Genomic DNA, 12,065 nt, shown 5'->3' with positions numbered 1-12,065 from the left:
ATAGCGGCGCCTCGTCAGAAGTGAAAAGCCATTAGGAACATAAAAGGCTACCCCTTCCATCTCTTTCTCTCTCTCACGTCTGGCTACAGCTACCTAGCCTCACATCAGTTTTCCTGCTTATTCACTGCTTATCCACTGGTGTGGATAATTCTCTGCTTATCCACTGGTGTGCCCAAGGCTGAGAATTCCAGCAGCCCTGAGTTTATGTCACTTTTGCTATTTGTACCCATCACCATGATTAACTTCATCCTGAGTCTGAATTTGAATCCACTCCATTTTAAATTCCCAGGAAAACAATTTGATTCGCCGGGTGTGGTCACGTGACTAGCTCTGGCGCAATGAGCTGTACCCAGGATGGGTCAGGTGTCACAAGACATGAAGGAAGGGCTGGCCCCCCCAGGTGATGAATGGAGCAGGGAGGAAATAAGTGACAGACACCTCCAAAAGTTTTTCCTGAACTGAAAATGGCAGATACCCCTTTATCACTTCTTTTCCTGCCAATCTGCACATTCTCTAAGGGCAGAGGATTTTTTTTTTTTTTAATCCTTATCTTCACCACTATTCTTAGGCCAGTGCCTCATCTATAGATGCTCGATACATAAAAAAAAAAAAAAAAAAAAAAAAAAAAAAAAAAAAAGTTGGTCATGCCTACTGCCAGTTGTACCTACTGGAACTTCTTTTACCATGCTGGCCCCAACCCATGTGGGGATGAGGCATGAAAACAAAAAGAGGTGTCAGATGGGCTGAACCCTCCTGAGTTCTTTCTTCCAGCATTGCTTGGGTTAATAATAACTATTATGTATTCTTCAGTTTCCAAGGGGCAAGCATAATACAAAGTACTGTGTGCATCACTAACCTACTTATCCACTATGATAACCCTGTGAGAAAATTGTTCAGAGAAGTTTAGTAACTTGCTCAGGGTCACACAGCTCTAAAGTGCCATGGCCAATTCTAAACCTAAATCTAGAGGCTACCCTCCGAAGCTTTCTATCTTCCTTCCTCCTCTGCCATGAGGAGTTGGGAAGGAGGCTGAGAGATGAAGCTAATAGGAGAGGTGTTGGGTCAATGCCAATTTTGTGAACTAAACAAAATTGTTCCATGCTAACAGTTTCAGAAAGCTTTTTGAACATGGCCTTGGGCCTTTCATGGTTCTGAGGTTTTCCAACAACTCCTCTTAATTGAGTCTTTCCAGGCTGAGCTGCAGGATTTAAGTATTTCAACAAGAAAAGAGTTCTCAGGTTCCTTCTCTCCCTTTAAGCTGGGTGAGAATGTGTCCACCAGCTTTCTGCTTTTGAACACTGGAAAACATTCTGGGAAGCTGAGACAGGACCTGGGTCAGTGCTGCCATTTTCTATTGTGCTTTGCATAGTGAGGGCTCAAATTCAGGCCACCCTCGACCCACTACATCTTGTACACTGGCACCAGCTTGTACTGCCCAGAAGAAGACGTGCCATGTTCTAATGCACATCTTAGGGCACCTATGGGAGCACTGGATGGGCATAACATTGTTTCAGATTTCCCCTGCTTTAAGTTTTAAGTTTTGACTATGACTTGGATCATACCTCTGGTGTATGTACTGGCAAGAGGAATCCAAATTCTGTTCATCATTTTCGAAGGAGAGAGGGGTTGACATTGGTGCCTGGAGCTGCGTTTCCACCTGTCAGTGGGTGGGTAGGGTCTTCTTGCCAGTTCCCAGCTGGTCTCTCTACACACAGCCCTGATCCAAATCCCAAGGAGCGATCTTAGCGGTCTTGGGAGTGGTGGGGGAAGAAACTGGAACCTGTTTAGCAAAACAACCCCGTAAAATCCCAGTCTAGAGCAGGTGCCTATGTTAACCCTGAGAAAGGCCGGCTTGTCTTAGGACTGTGTGAGAAAACGCAAAGCCCCTTCACCCCACCCTTAGGGCACTATAGGCCTAGATAAGGGGTTGTATAGTATTTAGGGCCTCTTTACTTTTATTTGTAGTCCTGTTAAAATGCCTTCCCAACATGCTTCCATGATTTAAATTCTGTATGGGAACTCATCCTGAAATTTATGCCCTTGGGAATGTATTTGGAACAGAGACAGGATTTTAAGGAAACAGAAAGCTGGTGAGTCCCAAGAACCCCTTCCTCCGTGGAGCTGTGTATTCACAGCAGTACCTAGGGAGTCCGCAGGGAGTAAAGCGTAGTGGTTACACGTGATCAGTCTGCAGGGACAGCTCTGGGTGGGTTCAATCTCATCTTTGCCACTCACTCGTTGTAGAACCCTAAGCAAATTGCTTAATGCTCTGAACCTCCTTTCCCTCATCTATAAAACAGAGACAATAAAAGTTTCTTCTCTAACCTCATGGTGAGGTTCTCTGAGATAATGCACGTGGAAGGCTGGGCACGGAGCAGAGAACATAGTTAGCAACGTCAGCTCCCATTCGTTGCTCATCTCAAGACGTGAACCCAAATTCTGCCTGAAACCCTGTTGAACACACAAGAGTTTCTGACCTTTTTTGATTGGAGGTCCCCTTTTATTCCATATGAATGACCTCAGATTTTAATCTTCCTCCCCAAATCTCATCCACGACACTGCGCCCACCAGGAAGAAGTTCTGGTTTCCGTGATGTGCACCTAGTCTTAGCCGGTGAGCACGCCTACCCACCTCAGTCTTCAGTTTCCGGAGGAGCAGTGTAAGATCAGTGAGCTTGTTAATGAGGGGGCGAAGCTGGAAGGGAATGGGCTGTCTGCTGGATGTGCTTTTGTTGCAAAGTTGTGTGGGAAAATGAAAGGCTGGAAACTCAGGACACTGGTAAAGGAGAGAAAGCTCATCGCAGCACATTTTTCCATCCTCACATACAATTGCTTCCACTCCCGGGTGTAACAAAACTTCCCAGTGGCTTCTTTTTATCAAAGGCGGTAGTAGAGTGTCATCAGCGCGTGCACTGACTTTGGGATGGGGTGGTCCTGGGTCGGCTGCTACTAGCTGAGGGACACCAGGCAAGTTATTGAAACTCTACATGCCTCAGTTTTCACCTCTATAAAATGGCTCAGTTGGTTAAACGTCTGACTTCGGCTCAGGTCATGATCTCATAGTTCATGAGTTCGAGCCTTGCATCGGGCTCACTGCTGGCAGCTCAGAGCCTGGAGCCTGATGCGGGTTCTGTGTCTACCTCTCTTTCTGCCCCTCTCCTACTCATGCTCTGTCTCTCTGTCTCTCAAAAATTAATAAATGTAAAAATAATTTAAAAAGAAAATGGACATATAAATAGCATCTATCCATCTCACTTGTGTTTTGAAGATTAAGGTAATGAATATAAAGTGCCTGGCACATAGTAAGCCCTCAATAAGCGTACTTCATTGCCAGCATCATCATCCAATTATTACCTACATCTTGATGTTGCTGAGCGTATACGATCCGTGAAACAATCAGCCTTCTGCCTAGGGTTGGTAGTGAATATGTGGTGGATAAGTTTATTTATTTTGAGAGAGAGAGAGCACAAGTGGGGGAGGAACAGAGAAAAAGGGAGAGAAAGAATCCCAAGCAGGTTCCACACTGTGAGCTCAGAGCCCAATGTGGGGCTCGAACTCACGAATCGTGAGATCATGACCTGAGCCAAAATCAAGAGTCAGACCCTTAATCAACGGAGTCATGCAGGCGCCCCTATATGTAGTGGATATTATAATAACATCTCAGCTCTGAATATTAACTGTAACAGCTAGTCATTCTTTTCGAAGCATCCCAAGGGCTTGTCCGATGCTGTAAGGTCTCTGATGGGCTCCCCTCACCCTGTGAAAGGATAGTTTCCTATGGCCGACACGACAGGTTGTCACCCCAACTGCCAGTCCCCCTTCTTCCTTGTGAACAGAACACCAATTCTGTTCAAGCAGCCATGTGCCTAGCCCCAGGGGAAGAACGATGATTTGTACGAGCTACTTCTGGTAGTCCCATTTACTTCTATCTTAATTGGTCTAAGAGGAGGCATGTGATAAGATATAAGGGAAAGTCTCCCAACAAAAGGAGAGGGGAGTGTGAGGTGAGCCTCAGTTTGGTCCCTGGCATCTTCCTCCTTGCTTTAGGTACTGTCACGTGGGGATGGAATGCTTGGAGCCTGCAGCTGCCATTTTGTGACCACGTGGTAACGAGGATGAGAATGACAGGGCAGAAAAATAGAAAGAGTCTAGATTCTTAAAGACATCACTAAGCTGCCAAGTTGACTCTGAGGCTGTTTGCCTCTAAACATCTTTTTGGTATACAATAACTGTTTTTATGATTGGGCCTATTGTTAATCCGGTTTTCTGCCTAACTGTTTTACTCCTTTTCTGTTTGCCAAGCCGGCAGAATGACTGCTATTCAAATTCTGCCCAGATATAAAGACATTCGGTTCCCATTTTCTTCCTCTTGATTTGAGTAATCAAGTGTTTTTAAATAAATTCCTCACCCACCATTGTAGTGAAACTGCTCTTGAAAAGGTCACCAATGACCTCTTGATTGACATGTTGAATAGCTCCATCTAATTTCACATCCTGCTTAACTTCTGCTGCATTAGACAGCTTGACCACTTTCTTATTCTTAAAGTGAGTCCCTCTCTTGGTGTGTGTCACTACTCTTTCCATGTCTCTGGTCCGCCTTCTGTGGTTCCTTCTCTTTCTGCCCCTCGACTCTGTATGAACCCCGGCATTCCGCCCTAGTGGCTTCTCGTCTCTCACCAGCACCAGGAGGTGCCTTCTCCACGTTCAAGACTTTGGTTACCACCGGTGGGCCTTTGTGATCCCCACGTCCATGTCTCCAGGGCACGTCTTTCCCCAACACAGATCTGCTTTTCTCTCTGTGAACAGGATGTGTCCACTTGGATGTCCCCATGGGACCATCAACACCGTATCTGTAAACTGAACTCTGTCCCCTACAAATGACTTCTCCTCTGTCACACACCTCACCACTCACACTGGCCCTCAGCTAGAAACCTCATTCATCCTAAGGAATTCCTTCTTTTGCAACACCCAATCAATCATCAAGTATAAAAATTCCTCAATTCTCAGGAGTCTGTTGCAGCTTCCCCCCATGTTCCCTGCCATGGCCTCCAGCCGTCACTTCTGTATTGCAAAAGTCTCTCACGTGCCTCCAATCTCCCCCCCACTCCCCCGCAATCACCTGCATTGCTGTTAGAAGGGATTTTCTAAAAACCAACAGAATCGTGTGATGGGATTTAAAATTTTCCAACAGAGTAGATGTGTGGGGGAGGAGGTGGGGGGGCAGGTTGTATTAGCCATCATGCCCTCCAGATAAAGTCTGCACTTCATAACATGGCACAGAAGACCTTCTAGTCCCTCTGGAAACAGATTGGATTTTGTGTTTTGTATCCCCTCCACCTTCCCTGCATTCTCAGCTGGAGCTCCTGGGGACTTCTCTTTCTCTTCACGATGTCCTCTGATTCCATGCTGGACTCCTATGCCCGGCATTCTGAACTTCTAGCACCCGCTAGTTCTCAACCCAAACTGCACTTCCCCAAAGCGTTCCCTGAGTCTAGTACTAGGCCAGAGTTCCTCAACCTTGGCCCTGTTGACATTTCGGGTTGGTTCATCGTCTGCTGTGGAGGTTGCCCTGGGCATCGTAGGGTGTCTGGCAGCATGGCTGGCCTCTCCCTGCTAGACGCCAGCGGCACCTGCCTCCCCCAGTTTCCACAACCACAAATGTGTCCAGACACTGTGACATTTTCCCTGGGGGACAGAATTGCCCCTGCCCCGGATTGCAAACCATTGGACTAACCCAAGTCCCCTTCTTGTCATCCCGTGGCTTCCTGTCCTGCTCTGAGCATAACACCCATGGCACAATTTTGAAGTGACTCATCTGTTTCAACAGAATGTTAATCTCCAAGAGGGCATCTCCCAGGGCTGGGCACCCAGTAGGCATGCAGTCTAGCTTCACAAGAGAGTGAGCTCGCAGATGGAAGTGACCTTGCCTGTCATCTGTGTAGCCCCCGGATGGTGCTGGCACATGATGGGGCTCAATAAGCATTTGTTGAATGAAGGAATGACTCAGTCATTCATTCAAATGCTTCTTTCTCTGTGAAAATTGTATTAGTTTCCCTGTCAAGTGGAGAGGGTGTTTCCCCTCTTAACTCCGTAGTATTTTGTGCGTGCCCTTGTCCCCCAGCATTACTACACTGGGTATCATAATTTGCTAACACATGTTGGTGGAAATTAAATCATGCTCTCTGTATCTTCCGGTCTCTTTCTAGAAACAGAAAAACTAGGTCCATTCCTGTGCCCGGGAATCTCATGATCCTCGTTTTCCTTAAACTACTACACCTGTTCTACCCCTGGCTGCTGTCAGCCACACTTGCCCCCCCACATACTCATCTATCTTCCTTAGCCGACTTCAAAGAGGGGGGGATGGCTCAGAGCTGCCGGGCACCGAGGACCCACGTCTGCTACACGGCCGCTTCTTGCCTCTCTCTTCCTTGACTGTGCTCCCAACGATGGCAACCAGTTCTGGGAGGTCTTAATAACATATGGTGCTCGCTCGCAAGCCTCTCCTGGGGACGGGATGCACCATGTCTGCAGCAGGCCCACCACCTGATGGCTTCAAACGCAAGAGGCTACGGGGAGCCCCATGGCGGGAAGGAGCCGTGCTATTATTAAAGTAAACCAACACACATTCACAAAGGTAGGAAAGGGGATCAGCTTTCTTTTGAGAAGGGTTCAATACGCCGAGAAGAGTAGAGCTGCTTTTTCTGCCTGGTAGATGGTTTACATGCATCCTTTAATCACAAAGTCCTGTGGGGAGAAGATGCCGAAGTTAATATTTATATCTGGCATCCGACCCTCCGCATAAATAACAGCAGAGAGGCCGCGTGTTTGGTTTGAGGTCAGCTCTGTTTCAACAGCGAGGCCAGGTGCAGACACACATGCTGGACCTTTGAACTCTGTGTGTTGCAATCCAGATGTTCGGCAGAGGTGAGGAACTTGGGTCACTGATGGTGAGAGAATGTGGAGTGCTCTTCTAGCATCTTCCACGGGGAGCCCTGGCCAGTAGACTTGGCCCTAAGCCCACTTTCCTCGCCAGAGTCGAGAAACAGTAGCAGCTCCAGTTGTTGCTAGGGATAAGAGATCATCCACTGGGGAGTTGAGATAGCCAGGGCGGGGTGAGGGGGGCGGGGGAGTGGGTAGCACGAGGGAGGTCACGAAATTGACCGTGCTTAGCCTCTGCCCACGTTTGAGTCACTGGGAGACATTCTGCAATGGGAAAAATATTAGGCTTTTAATGACAGCCCTGACAAACAGGATCCGTGTGACCAAATTGGTCTCAAAAGCAACTGCTATCATTTCTTAAAGGAGGATTTGTCAAATTGCGTGTTTCTTGAAGGGTTTTCCTAGTCCCACACTTTGCCTCGAAAACGTGCACAGAGTGAGGGGTTTGAACTTTCTGAATTTAATGCAAAGCACATATGTTGTTTGGGTTTTGTTTGTTGTGTTTGTTTGTTTTTATGGTTCCAAAATATGTTATATAAAAAAGAACCATATAGCAATAAAATGGTAATGTAAACACAAATCCTCGAAAAGGATGCAACATATTTCTAATGAAAGGAAACAACCACCTTCGCTTTATCCACAAAAAAAAAAATTAAAAATGATGAACAGGGGCCGTTTCGTTCACAGATTGTGGAATCCTACTGTTTACTGCTCTCTGAATGAGTATTTTTGAGGCATGACTGAAAACGGGAGTTTTCAACACCAAGCAGCTCCTGGGGCATGACTGAAAACGGGAGTTTTCAACACCAAGCAGCTCCTGGCATCGTGCAAAGCACGCTGCTGTCAGTTGGTAGTCAGGCGACTTGAATTCTGGTCTTCACTGCTGACCCCCTGCTTCCTGGCTCCCAACCCCAGCACTCCACTGAGAGTGCTCTTGTCAAGGGTACCAGTGACCTTCTAATTGCTAAATCCAAAGGGCAGTTTTCAGTCCACTTCTGACCTGACCTCTCTTCAGCAGATGACATAATTGCCCACTCTTTCCTCCTTGAAATCCTCTCGCCCCGTGCCTTCAATGACTCCATCTCATCCTGTTATTCACCAGCTTCCCCCTTCACTTTTCAGATACTCTCTAGGCTGTTCTTTTTCACCAATGGCTAGGAGCAGCTGCCGTGGGCTGAGGTCGTGCGGAGGCTTTGTGTGCATTTTCTTATCGACGCTTCACAGCAGCCCTGGGAGGTGGGACTTATGGGTTCCCTTTTTCAGACAAGGAAGGTAAGGCTCTGCGTAGTGCAGGGATCTTCACTGACCCCCTTGTAGGTCAATGGCTTATAAGCAGCAGGAATGGAATTCCCACCTAGGTCTGTCTGAATCCAGAGTCAAGTTGTCAACCATTACAATGCAGTTTTTCTTCCTAGGATACCCCTTAGATAGAGGTGTTCTCTGGAGTTGTGTGTTTGGCCCCTGTTCTCTCTGCCCCTGTCTCCGCAGGGGACAGCTTTCCTCATAGCACCTCTATGGTGCCTTCACCCCAAATCTGTCCTTTGTTCCTTGTTTCCGACTGTTTCCAAGCTAACTCCATTTGCATATGCCACGGTCACCTTGTAGGGCTGTTGGTCGTGGTGTTGGATGACTCCTCAGCTGCCAATCCTTTCCGGACGATTGGCTGAAGCCCGTGATTGCTTAAGGAGTGGGCATGTGACCCAGGCAGGGCAGATTGCTGGGAATGTCTAGGAAAAGTTTTCTCTCAAACAGACACATGAATGATGGCTTCTTTTCTCCTTCTCGATACTGCTGTGCCTTGGAGTCAGTCAGAGTCAGGAAAACCAACTGCAACCATGAGGGATAGGTGAAATCCAACAGGAGTAGAGCCTGGGTCCTTAATGACCAGCTGATTGAATCTTATCGGGAAAGGGGCTTCCAACTATGTTAAACAATATAGTCCCTTATTGTTTGCATGGGTTTTTATTTTGTTTCGTTTTGTTTTGTTTTGTTGTTACTTGCAGCCAAGAGCATCCTAAATGATACGTCAAATTCACTACATCTACAACTCAACTCAATATCTTCTTCCAACCAGCCTCCCCTCCTATAACTCTAGCCCTGTTAATATCACCATGACTGACTCATTGACCCACATCAGAAACCTGGCCATCATCCTTGACTCCTCCCTCTGCCTCACCCCTAAAATCTAATCATGAGTTAAGTCCAGGAGATTTGCAGGCGCTGAGAGCCGTGGTGGCTGCCAGCACCGGGTTGAATGAGGGATGGGGGCGGGGGCGGGGGCTTTGTCCACAGCAGCCAGCTCCTCTGCATTCTGAGCCCCACTCTGCCAGTGCCAAGGGCCTGGCTGTTGTGGCTCCCCGGGAGTGTGGCCTTGCCCGCTGGACCAAGGTGTTTTGGGCCTCCGTGGCTGAGCTGCGCACAGGCGCCCGCCATGGTGGTGGTCCCCACCCACACACCATAGGGCCTGGCCTTCTCGGCAAGTTGCTCAGCAGCACAGGGCGCTGTGTACCCCCTCAAGGGCTGCAGCAAGGCCAAGCTGCCGCCTGTCTATCTGGGCCATGTGGACGATGTCTACAGGGACTGCCATGTTGAGCATATTCAAGGTGCTCCTGAAAGACTTATTATCAGAACCAGTGACCCTGGTGTTGGAAAGCTCCCAAGAGCTCAGTAAGGACCTGAACCCCTTTACTCCTCTTGTAGGCACCTGGACTCCTGATCATGGCTTCATGCAGGATTTGGCCTAGGTGTTTGAGCAACACTTGCTCTCACCAGTACCAACCTTGACTCTTAGGCCAGTTCTCCAAATGTCAAGGAATTCCTGTACCTCTGGCCTCAATTGTTGCCGGTCATTGATGGGGGACCAATTGGGGATGGCCAGAGCCCTGAGTACTGCTTGGGCTCAACTGTGGTTGACTTGTCTGTACTTGGAAAGTTTGGCATCATTCATCCAGGCTGTGCCCTGGAAAGTATTACATCCATCCTCCCACAGAAGTATGGGCTGTTCCCCTCACAGAGATCTTGCTTGTGAATCTCAGGATAAGGGAGGGTTCAAGGACAAATGCCCGACACCATGTGTCTGTCCACCGGTGACTGGGAGGTGTCATTTACAGAGGCCCTGGGGGCTACAGTGTCTCTAGTCTCTGTCTTTAAGCCAATGTGTCTTTCTGAACACTGGAGACCGGGGCCCAGAAGCTGCTGGTTTAGTCTTACGCCTGGTGGGGGAGGTCTTCTTTATTATCTGTAACTTCATATATCAGTCAAAAGCCAACTAGAGACTTTGACAACATTCCTAGGATGGCCTTGTTTTCTACTAAGTTGCTTTTTATTTATTTTATTTTTATTTTTATCTTTATTTTTTTAACGTTTTATTTTTGAGACAGAGAAAGACAGAGCATGAATGGGGGAGGGGCAGAGAGAGAGGGAGACACAGAATCGGAAGCAGGCTCCAGGCTCTGAGCCATCAGCCCAGAGCCCGACGCGGGGCTCGAACTCACGGACCGTGAGATCGTGACCTGAGCTGAAGTCGGCCTCTTAACCGACTGAGCCACCCAGGCGCCCCTAAGTTGCTTTTTTTTTTTTTTTTTTTTCTTCAACGTTTATTTATTTTTGGGACAGAGAGAGACAGAGCATGAACGGGGGAGGGGCAGAGAGAGAGGGAGACACAGAATCGGAAACAGGCTCCAGGCTCTGAGCCATCAGCCCAGAGCCCGACGCGGGGCTCGAACTCACGGACCGTGAGATCGTGACCTGGCTGAAGTCGGACGCTTAACCGACTGCGCCACCCAGGCGCCCCCCTAAGTTGCTTTTTAAAAAATATTTTTGAAAAATAATTTAAAGAACAGGCTTGGAATCGAGTCAGAGCCTCTTCTCTGGTGGGTAGTGGTATTTAAGGTCCAAATCAGCTAGAGTACCAGCTAGTGCTGCTTAAAAGTCTCAGGTGACCAAAGGCATGTGCTTGTGCACCTGAGGCTGGGGCCAGGTTAGGACAAAGATTGTTGAGCCACAGGGCAAACACTATTTCCTCTGAGCTGAGAAGGCTAGTATTGTGATGTGCTGTGATGCCTGGTGGAGAGAACCCTCCCTTTGGACTAATGGTGGGGAGTGAATTCAGTTGGCAGGGGTGGGGGTGGGGAGGTCCAAATAAAAACATATTGGAAAATAAATCTTTATTGTTCTTTAAAAAAAAAAAAAAAGTCCAGAAGATTCTACTGCTGAAAATCTCTGTTTCTTTCCATTAATCCCCTCCTTGTTCTTTTCAACTCCTTGCCACTTGTACTGTTCTTCTGAGCCCTTTCTCATTTTGACCCAAGCCACCACCATCTATATTGCTCCCAAAGAGATTTTATTGTAAGAAAAAATGTTTTTTTAATGTGTATTTATTTTTGAGGGAGAGAGAGAGACAGAGCCAAGCAGGGGAGGGGCGGGGGGGGGGGTACATAGAATCCAAAGCAGGCTCCAGGGTCTGAGCTGTCAGCACAGAGCCCAACACGAGGCTTGAACTCATGAACCACAAGATGACCTGAGCCGAAGTCAGACACTTAACTCCCTGAGCCACCCAAGCAGCCCCCCTCCCAAGAGATTTGAAAAACTTGGTATTAATCCTACAACTTCCTTGATCACAATGTGTCCATAACCTACCTTTATCTTCAACATAAACTCCAGCCATCGTGCAGGGTTTGTAAGCTGTGTCAAGACCGGGCGTGCCTCTCTGGACTGTCACCTCCACTGTTCCACATCCTTCTAGTTCCTGCACACTGATTTCCTTGTGGTCCACAAGTCACTGCCCCGTAGTGTCACTGCATGGGTGGTCCTCTGGGCCTGGGCTGCCCTCCCTGACGTCTCCCTGGACAATCCTGGCTGGCCAGCATGCTCTCACGCACCTTGGTTCGCCTATCGTACAACTTAGGTGTGAATTTCCGGCACACCAGGAATATCTTTCCTTATTTTCATTTCTCCCTTCTCAATTTGTATTTTGAACCCCATCCCAACTCAATCGCCATCAGTTTGGCACTTCCTCTCCCTCCAGTGTTGTATCTAAGTTCTAGACTTTCTAGTGTCACAGTGCTGAGGGACGTGTCTGCCTAGCTTCAGGGCATCTGTTCATCATAGGTTCCCATAAAGATATCC

General features: G+C 47.9%; 1 pseudogene; it reads left to right on the top strand.

The window, feature by feature from the left end:
- The first annotated feature begins 8,773 nt into the window (after window positions 1-8,773).
- LOC115501246 lies at window positions 8,774-9,966 on the top strand (annotated as a pseudogene).
- The last annotated feature ends 2,099 nt before the right edge of the window (window positions 9,967-12,065 follow it).

This window comes from Lynx canadensis, chromosome A2, assembly GCF_007474595.2.
Source record: "Lynx canadensis isolate LIC74 chromosome A2, mLynCan4.pri.v2, whole genome shotgun sequence".
Taxonomy (NCBI): domain Eukaryota; kingdom Metazoa; phylum Chordata; class Mammalia; order Carnivora; family Felidae; genus Lynx; species Lynx canadensis.
This window is presented reverse-complemented; position numbering and strand designations above follow the sequence as displayed.